A 5090-nucleotide genomic window follows, 5' to 3' on the forward strand; every position below is an offset into this window, starting at 1 on the left:
TTTTGCCTTGGTTCTTTTTGGAAACCCTCTGCATGTTCTCCCAGTGTTTGTGTGCGTCAAACACGAGTCAGGTTCATTGGAGACTAGCCCATTTACATGAAGCCCCCTCGTGCGTCTTGGGAAGATAGCTCTCTGATCTCAAACAAGCCAAGTATACATGCAACCAAGGAGCGTTAGAAAGAAGGCTTAGAGGCTCCAGGCTACATTAGCCACCACTAGCATCACACACCCGACTCTCATTGGTGACCTAACCGTAACCAACGCTAACTGCAGTTTATTTGCCATGACGACAATCTTTCCCCAACCTTAACTATATATACCGTAGTTGCCATGCGTTGATATTGTACGAAATTTTTTTTTTATGTTGCCATTGGATGTAAAAAAAATGTTTTTAACATTGTCATTGAACTTATATTGGGTTTCACAGAATCATCCAATATGAACAAGATATGATACACTTGAAATGCCAAGTGTATATAGGGCCTGAATTACAGAGGGTTAAAGCATCTCTCTTTTAACACTGAGAACCTATATTATAGGTTATTCACCCAATGCATGCTGGGATAGGATCCAGCCCCTGAAGGACTAGTTGGGTGTAGGGAACAGATAAATGCGACCTCTGAAGATTCTGACACACGACCACATGTTTGACCACAGCAGAACCTTTGACCCTGGTTCAAAGGTCACATTTTTATTGTTTTCATTTGAAAGACCCAAATGGTGCTTTATTTGCTCGTGAACTACAGAAGTTATCACAATGGGGGTGCGATCTCAGCAACAGAAATACAGGATTTTACCGTTAAATTCTTGCAGAAGTCTATATATATATATATATATATATATATATAGTGGGTACGGAAAGTATTCAGACCCCTTTAAATTTTTCACTCTTTGTTTCATTGCAGCCATTTGCTAAAATCAAAAAAGTTCATTTTATTTCTCATTAATGTACACTCAGCACCCCATCTTGACAGAATGTAGAAATTGTTGCAAATTTATTAAAAAAGAAAAACTGAAATATCACATGGTCATAAGTATTCAGACCCTTTGCTGTGACACTCATATTTAACTCACATGCTGTCCATTTCTTCTGATCCTCCTTGAGATGGTTCTACTCCTTCATTGGAGTCCAGCTGTGTTTAATTAAACTAATTGGACTTGATTAGGAAAGGCACACATCTGTCTATATAAGACCTTACAGCTCACAGTGTATGTCAGAGCAAATGAGAATCATGAGGTCGAAGGAACTGCCCAAGGAGCTCAGAGACAGAATTGTGGCAAGGCACAGATCTGGCCAAGGTTACAAAAGAATTTCTGCAGCACTCAAGGTTCCTAAGAGCACAGTGGCCTCCATAATCCTTAAATGGAAGAAGTTTGGGACGACCAGAACTCTTCCTAGACCTGGCCGTCCAGCCAAACTGAGCAATCGTGGAAGAAGAGCCTTGGTGAGAGAGGTAAAGAAGAACCCACAGATCACTGTGGCTGAGCTCCAGAGATGCAGTAGGGAGATGGGAGAAAGTTCCACAAAGTCAACTATCACTGCAGCCCTCCACCAGTCGGGGCTTTATGGCAGAGTGGCCCGACGGAAGCCTCTCCTCAGTGCAAGACATATGAAAGCCCGCATAGAGTTTGCCAAAAAACACATGAAGGACTCCCAGACTATGAGAAATAAGATTCTCTGGTCTGATGAGACCAAGATTGAACTTTTTGGCATTAATTCTAAGCGGTATGTGTGGAGAAAACCAGGCACTGCTCATCACCTGCCCAATACAATCCCAACAGTGAAACATGGTGGTGGCAGCATCATGCTATGGGGGTGTTTTTCAGCTGCAGGGACAGGACGACTGGTTGCAATTGAAGGAAAGATGAATGCGGCCAAGTACAGAGATATCCTGGAAGAAAACCTCCTCCAGAGTGCTCTGGACCTCAGACTGGGCCGAAGGTTCACCTTCCAACAAGACAATGACCCTAAGCACACAGCTAAAATAACAAAGGAGTGGCTTCGGAACAACTCTGTGACCATTCTTGACTGGCCCAGCCAGAGCCCTGACCTAAACCCAATTGAGCATCTCTGGAGAGACCTGAAAATGGCTGTCCACCAACGTTCACCATCCAACCTGACGGAACTGGAGAGGATCTGCAAGGAAGAATGGCAGAGGATCCCCAAATCCAGGTGTGAAAAACTTGGTGCATCATTCCCAAGAAGACTCATGGCTGTACTAGCTCAAAAGGGTGCTTCTACTCAATACTGAGCAAAGGGTCTGAATACTTATGACCATGTGATATTTCAGTTTTTCTTTTTTAATAAATTTGCAAAAATTTCTACATTTCTGTTTTTTTCTGTCAAGATGGGGTGCTGAGTGTACATTAATGAGAAATAAAATTAACTTTTTTGATTTTAGCAAATGGCTGCAATGAAACAAAGTGAAAAATTTAAAGGGGTCTGAATACTTTCCGTACCCACTATATACATATATTCAGATAGTATATAGAGATACCATAAATATATATATATATATATATATATATATATATATATATATATATATATTTAGTCAGATGAGTAGTACTACAGTCATCCTAGGCAGTGACGAGGCCTTATCCACGCATCTCTACAACCACGAGGACAAGGCTGTGATTATGTTGCATCTTCCCTCTCTTTTTTTTTCTACAATCTTTTGTACTGTTATTTATACTGTATTGTATTTATAAGTAAGGGGAAGTCCCGAAGCTTTCCTTGAATGTTTTGTTTGTTTGCGTTATTTCTTTTATTTGTTTGACGATATGATCAGAAGAGTTTGCCTTCATTTTTGAAGCCTTTAAGTTTTGATACGCGTGTCTTTTCTATTATCTATTAAGCTCGCTGGTCTGTGTCTGTTGCCATTCATATTTCTCTGTTCTATCCACCACTCTCTGTGGTCACATCGTCTGGTTCATTATTGAGGTTCTGTCAATGTTTTCTGGATTTTTTCTTCCATGTCTCTCTGTCATTGAGCTGCATGTATCCAGAAAATACTCTGTGTTTCAGACAGTTATGACAACAAGTGACGTCCATAAAAATAGTAGATTTTTATATGTAATTTGTTGAAAATGTAAAGACTGTGTATGGAAGTCTTGTTTTTATTGGGTTGATAATGTTGAACACATTATTGTGGAAAATAATTGGTTACCAACACTACCATAACACTTATATGTAAGTGCATTGATAGCAGCTATACGCTTATGGAGAGGTGAAGAATCGTGGGGCGTCTACACAAAGGTGAGGTGTTTGTGTCTTTTCAAGCTATTTATTTGTCTAATTTATTTTTGAAAGGGAATTTAACAAAGGGAATATGTGAATGGATGGATGGATGGATGGTGACACTGAAGCATGCGTATTGTTTTTTGTTTCCTGTGTTGTGTGTGTGGATTAAACACATATGTACATAATGTTGGAAGGTACAGTTCTGAATCTGAACGGGTTGCTAAATACTCAGGCTGTGCTATCGCTCCACCACACCATACAACTGTTTATGAATCTCAATAAAAACGGTCACTTTGTTACTCTGCTGCTGTTACTGTGTGGATATATTCTACTGAATGAAACCAAGGAAAGACATGGATGATCACAAGAGCTCATCACAAGGTAACTGAGTGGCCATCCGCTCAAGGTGAGCATCCATTCTAATTACTTTTGGGAGAAAGTCATTGGCAAAATAAATCTTAGATGACCTACTGACCTATTTTACTCTGGGGCTTTCAGCCTCATCTTGTGACACTCATGAGCTGATACTAGCTCACTTGTCAGGGAGATCTACATTAGGCCTCAGCAATTGCTTTGATTAGTACAAAGTTATAATTAAATGGGGGCCAAATTTGTGAAAATAATACACAAGTATTAATAAACCGTAATCTTTAATCTAAAGGAATCCAGCTGTTTGACTCCAGGCGGGGCGGACTGGGATTGAACATTGACTCAGGACTTCTAACAGAGCCCATGTCCCCCTTCACAGTTGTGTGTCGATTGATTCATAAAACCCCTGTGATGTGTTATACAGTTTAATGATAATAATATATCTATATAATTGTGGGATGTTATAATTGTTATTCATTTGCAGTGTGTCAAGCAGATTCTGTAGTTTTCATTTTATATTTTATGACTAGTTTGTGAAGTTTTGAGGTAAACAAAATATTAGAAAAAAAGGTATAATATAATACAGTACAATACAACACTATCAGTGCATTCTCAGAAAGGACCATATAGCGTCCGTACATGTCTCCCTGTGGGCGTTTTATACTTTGGAATGTTTGCAGATCTCTTTATATCATTTGTTGTTTTTTTAAAGTAGTTTTGCATTCATTTCTGATCGTTTTGCTTTTTGTGGTCGTTTTTGTTTGTCTTTACGGTCATTTTACATCTCTTGATATTGTTCTACAATTCTTTATATTGTTTTACATCTGTTTGTGTTCGCGTTGAACATCTTTGTATTGTTTTGCACCTGGTAGTGGTCGTTTTACATCTCTTTTTTGTTTTACAATTCTTTATACAGTTTTGCATCTGTTTGTGGTCGTTTTGAATCTCATCACGATGAGTTGTTTTAATAATTTCTTAAATAATTAAAAAATATATATTTGTTAATAGCAGTTTTATACAATTAATTCATGTGATTTACTATTTCACAATTCCACTCTTATTAAATATTGCTCCATAATGTTGAAATCGCAAAGAGCACCACGCTCCACCCCATTGGTCAGCCCGTCTGTCAATCAGCAGGAGCTCCCATGGTTACTGAACGCGCAGCACCGGAGCGGTGTGTCAGTGAGGAGCGAGTAGAGGACCGCTGACTACCGAGCAGCCGACAGCAGACCGGACCACATCAAAATGAGCTCGTCAGTGACGGTATTAAATAGAAAGGTAAATTATGCGGAAGCTTTGAACTGCCTTCCCGCCATACAGTGACACTTTTCTGTCGCGCGAATGTTTTAAAGTTGTCGCTCGTTCGGTCGGTCGTGTCCCCCGTTCGTGCGCTGCTGTTTGTTCAACTTTCCTCCTGGACGTTTGACAACTAACTAACGTTAACTAACTAACTTACTGACGTTAAAACGACGCC

Source organism: Anarhichas minor, unplaced genomic scaffold (genome assembly GCF_050575085.1).
Source record: "Anarhichas minor isolate MPS153535 unplaced genomic scaffold, ASM5057508v1 ptg000155l, whole genome shotgun sequence".
NCBI lineage: Eukaryota > Metazoa > Chordata > Actinopteri > Perciformes > Anarhichadidae > Anarhichas > Anarhichas minor.